General features: G+C 36.0%; 1 pseudogene; it reads right to left on the bottom strand.

The window, feature by feature from the left end:
• Window positions 1-13,726: 13,726 nt before the first annotated feature.
• On the bottom strand, window positions 13,727-14,153 carry LOC131414493 (ubiquitin-conjugating enzyme E2 variant 1-like; annotated as a pseudogene).
• Window positions 14,154-14,761: the final 608 nt, after the last annotated feature.

Genomic DNA, 14,761 nt, shown 5'->3' with positions numbered 1-14,761 from the left:
TTCAAGCCAAAATAAAGTGATATTTTCCACAGTATTCAATTGGGAGATTTATTCAATAATCTCTAAATTTGAATTTTTAGTATCTGTTGAATGATCCTAAGAAATCAGACCAGGAATTTTACACTAAAGATTGGATAACAGATAATAAATACTTATTATTACAGAATAAACAGATATTAAAACACCCCTAAAAGAATAGAACATTTAATTTTATCCACTTTTCTCATAAGTATTTTGAACTTCAAAACTTGGTGAAATCAACAATAAAAAGTAAAAAAAAAATGAACTTGTGCATCAATAAGATTTAAAAATTTGCTGCAGAATATAGAAAAACTAAATAAAGGGAAAAAAATGCATCATAATTCTTTACGTATTGCATGAACTCAAGGTGTTCTTTAATTTTGTATTTGCTAAATTCCTGAAAATGAGCAATATAATTATATATCATATGGTAAAATCAATCCCCGAAGAGTTTAAAAATAACATAAATACTTAACTATGTGTAGTGACTTATGTAAAATTATAACTACATATGATAAAGGTGACATATTTTATCAATTCCTGAACATTTTTTCATATCTTAACATTTTCAAAATTGTGTTGTTTTACAATTGATAGCATATCAAAATTATAGTATTTTTTGTTTCTTAATGTCAGAATGCTTTAATCATGTATTGATTAAAATTTGTCAATTATTAATTATAGTATCATATTTTAAGCAGTGACTTTTTTTCTTTGTTATTTATCTGAAATAAAACAACATTTTATGGATATAAATAATATTCATCTTAAAATATTTAGCATTTTAAATTTGATAACTTCTTTCCTTAAATATTTTTTAAAAATTTTATTTTGTCTCATTTAAACAAATCACACTTTTGATAAAATCTAAAAGGCACCAAGTCATCTCAATTTCCAGTCATCTCAATTTAATTATATTTATGAGTTATAAATTATACACATAATAAATAAATGTAATAATTATATTTAGTTCTAAAACATGCAAAATTAAACCATGTGTTGCTTCAGAATAAGCATAATAAGTTACTTCAGAAGTAAATAAACTACAAATGCAAGGATAGAATAAGTAGAAAATTGAGTAATGATAGTGGTTGCATGGGGACAGGGAAGTGACCGGCTCTATATGTACTGTCCTCACGTTATTGGCAATGGTCTATTTTGGAAACAGGGTGGAGGGTGCTCAGGGATGTTGCATCATCTTACGCTTATTCTCTTTTTTATAGAGAAGATTAACTCTGTTACATGAAAGAAAACATTGTGAAACAGATGCAATTCAGGATAACAAAAACTAAGAATTAGCAGAAGCAAATTATATGAGAAAACCGAAGAAAAATTATTACCATGATCATTGGCTTCCTCCATTAGAAGTAGCTAAGATAAATACACCACCCAGGCTCTATTTATGGGAATGTTAGGCAGCAGTGTTGTTTCTGTCTAGTTTTCAGCAGTGGCTTTAGGCCCTGGGCCTGGAACAGCAGTAGCATACACAGGTAAGTACTGACACAGAACAGAAATGAAGATGAGTAACACCTGAAGTCAGGTGGCAGGCAAATTCCAGCTTAGATTTCAAAACCCACCTTCTCTTTCTTTTTCTTGTAGATTGAGGGGAAATAGACTTTCTTCCTGACTGCTAGGCATGTCCCTTCATGTTATTAGACTAAATAACTTGTCCACATCTAGGAATCTTCCCTCCACTGTGAAACCTAAGCTTTAACAAACAAAGCACAAAATAAAGACAACACTTTACAATAATCACATATAACGTAAGCATATAAAATGACCATATATAATGTCAGATTTTAGTGTGTTTTCTTTGTGGCTGCATCCTGAGAACCTCGAAAATGTCTAACATGTAGCAACTATTCAATAAGTATTCACTGCATCAATGTATGTTGCATTTTCTGAAGTGTTAGGTAAGAAGATACACACAGGTGAAGGACAGTCAAACACATACAGATAAAACTGAGCAAACGAAGGGAGAAATAAATGAATCCACAATAATGTTTGAAGTTAAATGTACTCTCTCAGAAATTGATGTAACAAGAAGAAAAAAAATTAGAAAGGTAAATAATTGAATCAATACTTACAACTAATTTGATACAAATGACACTCATTACGTTACACCCAGAATACACATTCCTTTAAAGTGTATGTGGAAAATTGACCCAATAGATCATATGTTATGCTATAAAAATCTGTTTACATTTGAAAAGATCCACATATCATAAAGTAAGTCATCTTATCACAAGGAAATTAAGTTAAAATCAATAAAAATAAGAAAATTAGAAAAGTCTGAAATAAAAAAAATTCATCAGCATTTTTGGGATGCATCTAAAGCAATGCTTAATAGTATATTTATAGTTTTAAATGCCTGCAATGGAGAAGAAGAAAGCTATAAATTCGATGACATAACACTCCAACAAAAGACATTAGGAAAAGAACAAACTAAACCCAAAGTAGAAATAAGAAATAATAAAGAAAAAAGCAAAGCTCAAAGAAGTAGAAAAAGAAACAAAATTAACATAGTTTAATAAAATAACAATTCTATATTATTAAGTAAATTGATATTTAAATTAATTAATAAAAGAAAATTAACACAAGTTGATTCTTTGAAAAAATATTAAATGTTTATTAAATCCTCAGAAAAATTTATTAAGAAAGAAAATTGAAAAAATGTAAATTACTAATATCAATAAGAGTAAAAGGAGATAATTTACTGTAGATCCTACAGTTATTAAAGGTATAAGAAAATACTTTGAAAAAATTTATGATAAAATATTTGACAATTTTCAGGACAAGAACAAATTTTTTGAGGAATACAACTTACCAAAATGAGCATCCAATGAAAATAAGAAGTACTAAATAACCTCATATTTATTAAACAACTTTATTTTATAATCATAAACCAACTTATAAATAAACCCAAGCCAGATGGTTTCACTAGTGAATCCTATTTAACATTCAAGAAACAATAATACCAAACTTGCACCAACTCTTTCAGAAAATAGAGGAAAAGGAAATACTTCACAACTTACATTCAAGCAGAAAAATTCTGAGCCAGATATATGAAATTACAATAAAAAAACTATGAAATAACATCTCTTAAAAATATTTTAAAATCTTCACCTAATAATAGCAAATTTAATATAATGAAATATTAAACAGATAACATATGATACTACATGGAAATTATTTAAGATATGAAAGGTAAAGATACCATTCAAAAAACAGACAGTGTAGAAAAATTATTTGACAAAATTAACACTCATGATTAAAAAAAACAACAAAAACCATAGCACACAATGAATAGAAAGGAATTGCATCAATTTAATGAAGTGTCCACAAAATAATCACAATTAAATTATGCTATTTATATACTGAATACTTTCCTTTTCAGATCAAGAATGTGTCAATATTTGTTGTCACTAATTCTATTCTACTTTGTCCTAGAGTATCTAGATATTGCAATAAAGTAAGAAAAGTAAATAAAAAACATGATCACTGGAAAGAAGGCAACAACCTTTTCTTTATTTGCAGAATATATCGTTAACGTAGAAAATACTAAAGAATCTACAAAACAACTACTAAAACTAAGTAAATTGAGTAGTCACGAGATACAATTTTAGCAGTATTAATTAATTCAATTTAATAGTATTAATAAACATAAACTACTCGGAATAAACTGAACAGAAAAAATGCTAGACCTCTACACACAGAACTAAAATATAGCATTGCTGAGAGAAATTAAAGAACCAAACAAATTAATAGGTATTCCATGTATATGAATTGGAATGCTTAACATTTCTATGTCAATTCTTTTCAAATTGACTGGTAGATTCAATAAAATTACCATCAAAATCCCAGGAGGCTTTTTTTAGTAATTTTTTTTCTTTTTTTTTATCCCCAATATTAACATGTTTTTTTTTTTTTTTTTTGAGGAAGATCAGCCCTGAGCTAACATCGGTGCTAATCCTCCTCTTTTTGCTGAGGAAGACCGGCTCTGAGCTAACATCTATTACCAATCCTCCCACATTTTTTTTCCCCAAAGCCCCAGTAGATAGTTGTATGTCATAGTTGCACATCCTTCTAGTTGCTGTATGTGGGACCCGGCCTCAGCATGGCCGGAGAAGCGGTGCGTCGGTGCGTGCCCGGGATCCAAACCCGGGCCGCCAGTAGCAGAGCGCAAACACTTAACTGCTAAGCCACGGGGCCGGCCCAATTTTTTTTTTCTTTTAGAACAGTTTTATTCTAGCAAAATATTGCAAAACCGGTACAACTCTCATACATTTATGAGCAATTGATTTTTGGTGAGGTGGCCAATTCAATGGGGGAAAGGAACGTCTTTCCAATAAATGGTGCCAGGACAACTGGATGTCACATGCAAAAAATAAATGTGGAGCCACTACCACACACTGTTTACAAACACAACTCAAAATGGATTAAAGACCTAAGTGCAAAAGCAGAAACTATAAAACTCTTAGAAAGAAATGGGTAAAAAATTTCATCCCCTTAAATTAAGCAATGGTTTTTAGATATGATACCCAATACATGGCAATCAAAGATAAATTGGTTTTCGTCAAATTAAAAACTTTGCATGTCAAAGGATACTATCAAGAAAGTGGGGGGAAGCCCTATAGAACGGGAAAAAAACATTTGCAAAATCGTATCTGAAATGAACCTAGTGTTTGGAATATATAAAGAACTCTTACAACTCAACCAAAAGAAGACAACTCAATTTTTAAAAAATAGGGCAAAGATTTGAAAAGAGATTTCTCCAAAAAAGCATATATAAAGACGCTCCACAGGGAAGTGAAATCAAAACCACAATGAGATATCTCTTCATATTCAGTAGGATAGCTAGAATTAAAAAGTCAGATAATAACAAGTATTGGCGAGGATGTAGAGAAAGTAGCACCCTTGTACCTTGCTGATAGGAGTGTACATTAGTGCAGCCACCGTGTAAAACAGTTGGGCAGTTCCTCACAAAGTTAAGCATAGAATTATATGAACCAGCAATTCCACTCTGAGGCATGTATCCAAGACAAATGAAAACATATGTCCGTGAAAAAACTTGTATGTGAGTGTTCACAGAGCATGATTCATAATACCTAAAAAATGGAAGCAATCTAAATGACTATCGACTGATCAATGGGTAAACAAAATGTAGTCTATCCACACAATGGACTGTTATTCAGCCATAAAAGCAACTGAAGTACTGTTAACACTACAACATGGATAAACCTTGAAAACACTATGCTAAGTGAAAGAAGCCAAACCCAAAAGACCACATATTGTATAATTCTATTCATATAAAATACCCAAAATGAACAAGTACATAGAGACAGAAGGTCAATTAGTAGTTGCCATGAGATGGTGGGGGCGAGGAGGAGGGAGAAATTGGGACTAAATGCTAATCCGTACAGGGTTATTTTGTGTTCATGGAAATGTTCTGGAATTAGACAGTGAAGATTGCTGTACAACATAGAATATACTAAAACCCTTGCAATGTATACCTTGAAATGACAAATTTTATGCTATATGAACTATACCTAAATTTTTTAAATGCTATAAATTAAAAAAAGTACAATTTGTTCCCACATACCTTACAGCCAACATTATCTATTATTAATCTTACATTATACATCTAACTTTAATATGGCATATTTGCTACAATTAAATAGCAGATATACTATATTATTATTAACTACAGTCCATACTACATTCAGGTTTCCTTAGTTTTTACTTATGTCATTCTCTGTCCTAGAATCCAGCATACCACATGACATTTAGTAGTCAAGGTTCCCAGGGCTGTGACAGTTTCACAGTCTTTCTTTGTTTTTGATGATCTTGTCAGTTTTGAAGAGTATGGGCCATTGGTATTTAGTAGAACCTCCCTCAATTGGAGCTTGTTTGATAATTTCTCATTATTAGATTGAGGTTGAGGTTTTGGGAGGAAGACAGCAGAGGCAAAGTGACATTTTCATCACATAATATCCAGGGTACATATTATCAACAGGACTCACCACTGCTGATCGCCTGGCTAAGACTGTGTTGGTCAGGTTTCTCCGCTTTTTTCTTGCTCCCATGTTATGCTCTTTCAAAGGGAGTGCATATCCACACTTAAGAAGTCAACCTACGCTCCACACCCTGCTCCACACCCTTCGAAGCAGCGTATCTACATAAGCATGTCGACACTGCAGTTCTGCGCGGGAGAGTCATCCGCTCTCCCCATTTATTTATTCACTCCACCATTTATTTAACCAGTATGGACCCGTGAATGTTTATTCTATACTTTGGGGAGTAATCCAATGCTGCTTTATTTATGTCTTTGTTAATACGGTTCCAGCTTTGGCAACTGGGAGCTTTTTCAGTGGACTCCTGTGTCCCTTTGACACATCCCCATCTATTTTTTTTTAATTTGGTTATGTTTTTCAGCACTCACTTTCTGGTGCTACAGATGCTCCAGGCCCAACTTGTATATTTCCTGCCCTTTTGTCCTAGATTTTCCCATTTCCCCAAGCAGTTCTGGTTCCTTTTATTGGAAGATAGTATTAGAAAGTAGTGTTAGAAACCAAATAGTATTAGGAACGAAGATGTGGTTGCTACCATGTGGTGCTGGCTGCAGGAAGCGCCATTGTTTTAGGCCACTCAGCTGACAGGGCAAGAGAATATATGTGTGTGTGTGTGAGTGTGTGTGATTTGTAGATATACGTATTGTGTGTGTATACTAGCCCATGTGTATACGTATATCTATAAATACTTCTACATGCAATCATCTGTGTCTATAAATTCATATTGATGTATCCAACTCCAATCTATCACAACACGCTCATTCCAGGCTCATCCCCTTGTTTATCTGTAACGTCTCCCTCCAACAGTGAGAAACCTGGCTCTCACCATGTGCATCCATTTACTTAATTGTTCAATTCCTGTATAAATACATAGTGGTTTCAGAATTGCTACCCTTAGCCCCAGGGGAAACAACTTTATTACCTAGAACAAAAACGCTTTTGCAGTCTTTCTCTGCCTCTGACTGCAGAGGCTCCACACATTTCTGAAGTTACTTAGCTCAGTGTCTCTTCCCCACCACCTTAAATACCTTCAATAAGGTTGTTTCCTATATTTCTAATAGCTAGACTGTTTTTGTCATGTTCTGCATCCCATCCTGAGGTCTCCTGACCTCCTAAGTGACTTTTTTAATTGCATATATTAAGGTTCATTCTATGTGCTGTAAAGTTCTATAGGTTTTGACAAATGTACAGTGTCATGTACCCATCAGGACAGTATCATACAAAACAGCTTCACTATCCTAAAAATATTCCCTGTGCTTCACTTATTCTACCCTCCTTCTCACCTTAAACCTGTGGCAACCAGGTTTTAAATGTATGTACAATTTTGCCTTTTCTGGATGAACATAATGTAATCATATCAAATGTAGCCTTTATATACTAGCTTCTTGCACATAGCAATATGCATTACAATTAACCTGTCTTTTTGTGGCTTGAAGGGGTATTTCGTTTCTTCACTAAATAACACAGATTGTATAAATGTACCATCGTTTATTTATTGGTCCACCTTGGAAGGACAAATCTTGGTTGCCTGCAATTTTTGCCGATTATGGATAAACATTTGCCTGCAGATTTTTGGTGGACGTAAGCTTTCATCTGTGATGTTAACTATTCCAGATGATCATGATTATTTTCAACAAGCCCCTGAGGATCGGGCTTTTTCCAGGGAGTTAGGCTTGGGATAACATCAAATAGCAATAAGATTGGGAATGGGGCTTTTCAAAGGAGATCAAAATGGTCCTCATTTTCAGAGGATGGGACTTTTAACCAAGCTCCCAAAGAGGTAAGTTCCATCTGTTGGCTGTGAGTCTGCAGGCCCTCATGGCCACCTTCCTGTGTAGACTCTTGGGGTGGGGGGTAGAGTTGGGGTGGGGAGATGGGAATAACTCCAGGTAAAATGCCAAAGACCCCACTGCTCTTACCAAGGTTCAGTAGATTTTCTCAAATAAATGATTTTCAGGGGTTTTTTTCTGTGCCTTTTGTTAATTTCAAAAGTTCTGAAATATTGATCATAGTTTGGCAGTATTTTTCTTCCTTATGTGAGAGAGTCAACGCACAGATGTCGGCACTGTGTCTTCTGGAAGTCCCACACTGCTTTGGTAATCTGTCTCCTGTTACCTTGCCAAATACAGCTGACATAAACCAGAAACATGCTAAAACACTCTGTTTCCTAACCTCCCTCCCTAGACATATTAATTCATTTATCACACTTTCTACCACTGACGTTACTATAAGGGAGTATTATGGGTATTATGGATTGTCATCTTTCCAGTCTCTGATAATAGCTCACAAGCCACCAAATGCCAGGCCCTAAGTCAAAGACATATATTTTAGTTATAGTCATTGTTATTGTTTTAAAGGCAACAACTCACTTCTAGGTACCAGTTTCTGAATTAATTGTGATAGACTTTGTTCTAAGGTATTTTCCTTAATGAATGATTCCCAATCTCAATGGCATAAAACTGTAAGTTTTTGTTTCTCTTCTACTCCACCCAAGATATTTTGGCAGGAGGAGTTCTCATGGTGGTCATTCTAGATTCAAACTAATAGAGGCTCCATCTCAGCAAATAATTCAAAATTTATTGGGGAGTATAACTTACTGGCTTAAATATATACAGCACTTTTGCTTACATTTCATTGGAAAAAACAAGTCATATGTACATGACCAACTTCAAAAGAGACAGAAAATTGCAATCCTACCATGTGCCCCTGAGAAGAGGAGAACTAATGATAAAAATAATGGAAATATCCTCCCAGAACTCTAACAATCTATGTACTGAATCATTTGTGTTAGGAAGTAGACAGGCTAGAAGATTTGCATTCTGATGCCTTTTCTGAGCATGTCTTGGATCTGTACAGCTAAATCAGGAGAGTAGCTATTACTGTGGGTTTGCAGCTCTAGCCTAGGGATGGAAAAATATATTTCTTTTCCAATGCTAGCTTAGATAGATTGATAGCAATAGCCCAGGGTGGTGTGTTGAGAAGTACTGTGAAGCCTCTTCAAGGCTCAGTGGAAAAGATTGCTATGATTGATTAGTATGTTTCAGATAAGCAAAACTATTATAGACATCTGAAATAGGTAGTTCAATCATTCTACCCTCCAGAGCACTATGTGTACAATGTGAACAGCCATGCATTAGCTCCAGAGTGATAGAAGTATTTTAAACAAAATATCACTTCAAGTACTTAGAACATTTTATAAAATTTATAGTAATTATAGATATTTCAAGGATAGAGATATCTGGTATCTCATGGACAATAGAAAGAAAGAGTCATACCAACAGTAAAGAAAACTGATTTTAAATATTATATTCACTTGTCTTTATATGCATACATATATATTTGTTAAATTATGAGCTTTGACTTAAGGACCAGATATCATTGATATGGAATTAGCAATTGTCATTTGAGCTACATGATAAATTATTTGGCATCAGTTGAAAAATGTTTTTAATAACTATGTTATTAAATCAACAAAAGATTATGCTGAAAAAGAAAGCATTTCTCTTGGCTCTATGTCCTCCAGCTCTTTTTACACATCTTGTGTTGATACCCGATGTGCTTTCCCCAAAAGAGTCTGCACAGGAATCGCTGCCAATATTTTGCAAATTGCATCGTTTCTACTACTACCGGGCAAAGTTTGGTCTCCCATCAGTGAGAACTGCTACTATTACATGGTGGCTAAATTTGTAGATGCTTAAGTAGAATACCTTAAACTGTATTGAAAATCTCTTTCCCTTCCAATAATGGGACACTCAGATTGAACCACCTGGACTCATTCTGTAGAACGTATTATTTTCTGGAATAATTTTCTACCCATTTGGCAAAAAGACCTCTGTTGAGGCCAACCCTAATCTCCGTCCCTTGCCTGAGTCATATGGTGGATGTAACCTGGAATTAATCTGGATCTTCTGAAGAATCTTAAAAGAGTCTTCACATGTCCATTCTTACTAGTGATATGGACATAGGCATGGCCTTTGTGTTCTCTATAACTGAGAGAGGTTCCTTAGTTATGTGACTATGACTTCATTTACAATAAATTTACCTGAGGGGTTTCACATAGATTGGTACTTGCCATAGTTATGAATCAATTGCTTCTTGGCAATCACACATTCTTACCAAATAATATTCTTGTTTTGCAATGTCCTGTTCCATAATAGGTCATATACAATGTTAAACTTGGAAAAAGTTTGGAATGTTTCATATAATAAAATTCTTTATAGAAAGAGTTTTAAGAATTAGCTGTCATTAAGTCCATTTACTTCCTTTTACAGAAAAGATAAAATCTTCCAAATTAAATGACTTGCCTAAGGTCACAAGTTACTTGGTGATGGGACCCATATTGTAATCATGTCTCCTGACAGCTAATTTAGTACCAACTATTTCCCTGATATTTGATTTAAATTTAACAGATAGTTTTATTATATTTTGTCCTAGATTTATGATTAAAATAAGAGATATTCTGTGTAACATCTTATCCCAAAAGGTAGTTGTATAATACAACATATTGTGCCATGAGTTTATTAGACATTTTGGCCTGACACATAGGGATGACTTGGCCCCACTTTGCAATGTCTAGTGTCTCAATTGGAGGTCTCAAAGGTGGGGTTGGAATATTTGAAGGCTACTTCACTCATATGTCTGACAACTGATGCTGAAAAGATTCAAAGAGCTGGAGCCTGACACAGCTGTGTCTCCTCACAGCTCTCTTTCTATCTCTGTGTGGTCTCTCCAAGTGTCATCTCCAGCATAGGGTGTTCCAAGTACTCATGTTTCTTATACGTCATCTCAGGACACCCAAGACATGTGTCTCAAGAGAGATAGTCAAGAGGAAGCCCCACCACCTTTTATGACTTATACTTATGTATAAGTCACATTATAAAATGTGACATCTGCCACATTTTATTTGCCAAGGTAATTACAAAAGTTCTCCAAAGTTCAAGGGGAGGGCACTGCATCTCCTCTCTTGATGGGAGAGTGACGACATATTGTAGGAAGATAATGTGTGATGGGATATATGTTGGTATGGCTATATTTGGAAAATATAGTCTGAAAGTGTCCTCCCTCTGGCCATAATAATTCAAAACCATCTCATGTTGAAAATACATTCATCCCCTCCACCAAAATTCACACATCTCATCTTGTTATGATGTTATCTAGGATCTCCAGGTGCAGATGACTCTCCTCAAGTGTAGCTCCCTGAGTATAGTCCTTTTAAAAGTTATCTGTCCCCATGCATCCTACACACAATGATGGGACAGATAAATAACGGCTACTGTAGATCTTCCTGTCCAAAACCTGAGAAAGTAGAAGGCACATAAGTGTCATGGATCCAGCCTGGCACATTTTCCCAAATCCTTGAGTAAGTCTCTGGTCTACTGTTTGGGATGATATCTTTGTGTCTTGGCTCTGCCAAGTTACATAAAAAAATATATATATGTATATACACATATGAATTGACAAGGAGATTAAAATGGCACACCAACAAATATTTATCTAACATTGAAAAAGACAGTAATGGTGTAGTAAATGAGCAAGATAGACATAAAACATTGTTATGGACTCAAAGTTTGTGTCCTCCCAAAATTCATATGTTGAAACCTACCCTCCCCATGGGATAGTGTTAGGAGTTGGGGCTTTTGCGAGGTGATTAAGATTAGATGAGATCATGAGAGTGGGATCTTATAAGAATCAGGAGAGAGCTTGCTTCCTCTCTCTGCCCTCCACCGTGTGAAGATACAGGGAGAAGTTATCAGTCCAGAAGAGGCCCTCACGAGAACGTGGTTATGCTGGCATTCCGATCTTGGACTCCCAGCCTCCAGAACTGTGAGAAATAAGTTTCCATTGTTTATAAGCCACTCAGTCAATGGCATTTTTGTTGTAGCAGCCTGAGCTAAGACAGACATATAGAAAAACAGCAGATATAAATCCTACCTTATAAGTAAATACAAGATATGTAAATGATTAAAGACTCCAATCAAAAGACAAGAGACTGGCAAAACAAAAGAAAAAGAAAGAAAGAAAACACACTCCAACTATACATTCTCTGCAACCTTTTGAGATTCAATACTCCACTTTCAACACTTGATAGATCAACAAGGAGTCAGAAGACTTGAACAACACCATAAAACAACCAGACCTTACAGACATCTATGGAACACACATATGTGGAAATTAAACAACATATTTGGGTGAGGGATGCAATGATGAATGACTGCTAAGTGCAGTGTTTCTTTTTGGAGTGCTGTGTTCTTTTTTAGAACACAATGAATTGCTTTTATTTCGGTATGCATCCACATCTCAGCATTCAGTGGTCCTGAACAGAAAAGTGGAGAAATGCAGCAAGTGGCCAGGAAGTCGAGCCTGCCAATCTCGGGGATCTGCTGTGCACACCGAGCTCTTTCTGAATCCCTGCTGAGGACCGCGAGAAGCAGCAGCACCCAAACCAATATATGCACCGAATTCAATGTTCTTTTGTTCCAGTTGTCAAATTCCAAACCAGATTGCAAGGATGAACAAATGACAGCCTTGTTTAAACTTCTTCCATTTTTAAAAACAAAAGCAATTACAAGAAACGAAAACAATTCATTCAGAGGTATTGTGTGTGCTTACAAGTGTCTTCTGTGGCCTTTCTCCAGGGCTTTGAGAGCTGACAGGTCTGAGGAACCCTGGTGACTATTCTTTTCACGGTATCAAAACCTGAGCTAAGAAAACACATCAGCTGATGATGACAGCAGAGGGGGGCAGGGCTGAGGACCCAATATTCATTTCCCAGGCTGGTGGAGAGTAAATAAATGTGATTCCAAAACTAAACAAGGGAGGTCAGAGACTCTATCCAACCTTACCTGATGGCTTCTGGCCAAAGCAAGGCAGTGTCATGGAAAGTGCTGGGTGGTGACGGTGCAGAAAGGGACTTGAGGAGGAGGAAGGAAAAGGTGGGGGGAGATAAAGGTGGGGGGAGAAGATATGGGGAAAGCCCTGAATTCCTCACCAAAGGCCAATTTCAGAGTGGAGCAGAGGGGACTACAACCTATGCTTCGGCCAAGGGTGGTAGCGGAGAGTGGGGAAAGGATGATGGCTTGGAAGGGGGGCATCACTTAAGACTTAAAAAAAGAGACCAGGGGTGCAGACAGATCACCACCCCCACACCCAGCAGGAGTCCCGCAGGCTGTGACCTGAAACCTCCACATCTACTCTGACAAGCCACCGCAACCTGGAGGGCTGCTGCAGGGAGGAGGGGAGGCAGGGGGAGGGACGGGGCAGAAGGCGAAGACCCCAGGCCACGTAGTCAGAAGCAAGGTGATTGTGTGATGTGTCTTGTCACAGTTGAGTTAGATGTGCCCCACCAGTGATGATGGGAATCCATTGAAATATGCTTTCTTGATCCCAGAAGTTCAACTGTGTAGACAGTGGTTACATTTGACAGGATGATTTGTTACAGCACAACTTATATATTTCAGATGGACAAAAAATTAGTATTATTTACAGTATCTTAAGATAAATTGCCTTTGAATGGGAGCTTCCTTTCCAGTACTTTGAGATCTACAAGATGTATCTAGAAAATTTACTACTGTTGAAAAAGAAGGTTGCTTAAATCGGATGGGGGACGGGGTGGGAGCCTGTGGTTTTCTTTTTGATTAATCACTGTAACACTGTCCTTCGGGTGGCTGAGGGAGTTTCATATTTTCTTTAGACACCATTAGGCACAGAAGCTCTTGCAGGACAACTTTGATGCTACATGAATTCTGCCATTTTGCTAGCACTGATATGGCTCTTGGGTCCACTACTCCATTAGAACTATTCATATTAATTTTTGTTACAAATCTTACAAAGGGAGGTGCTTCTAGGTACTTGTTCTATTTAAAGGCTGTATATTTGGTTTTGATAAATTGTTCATGGAGGCCTAATTATCATCCCTGTCCATCTTGTAAGTGTCATGTCTTCGTCATCTTCTAGACCCCAGCTAACTGTGCCATCTCCTGCTCCTTTCTGGCCTTCTTCGAGTTCTTCCAACAGTCGGAAATTGTGAGAGACTTTTACTTCCGAGCCCGTGGTGGCTGCCATCTTGAGTCACTCTGGAGTGTTGTGTTCTGAAGTTAAATAATGGTGATGGTTGCACAACTCTGTGAATATACTGAAAACTGCCTTAATGGGTGAATTTCATGGTATGTGAATGATATTTCAAGAAATCTGTTAGAAAAAGTCATTCACAGCTTATTAATTACATGACAAATCACACAATTAACAAATAGGCAAGGGATCTGAATAGACATTTCTCCAAAGAAGATATACAAATGAACAATAAGCACATGAAAAGATGCTCAACATTACTAGCCATCAGAGAAATGTAAATCATAATCACAGTGAGATACCATTTCACACCCACTAGCATGGCTATAATAAAAGTGATAGATAAAAACAAGCGTTGGCAAGGATGTGGAGAAAGCAAAACACTCATACACCACTGGTGGGATGTAAAATGGTGCAGCTGCTGTGGAAAACAGTTTGGCATTTTTCCTCAAAAAGTTAAACTTAGAGTTACTCTGTGAGCCAGCAATTCTACCCCAGGCATGTTCTCAAAAAAAAAGAAAATTTATGTCCACACAAGACTTGTACGTAAATGTTCATAGCATCGTTATTCATAATAGCCCAAATGTGGAAACAACCCAAAT

The sequence above is a fragment of the Diceros bicornis genome, chromosome 15 (genome assembly GCF_020826845.1).
Source record: "Diceros bicornis minor isolate mBicDic1 chromosome 15, mDicBic1.mat.cur, whole genome shotgun sequence".
NCBI lineage: Eukaryota > Metazoa > Chordata > Mammalia > Perissodactyla > Rhinocerotidae > Diceros > Diceros bicornis.
The sequence above is the reverse complement of the archived record's forward strand: the minus strand, read 5'-3'. Positions and strand labels throughout refer to the sequence as shown.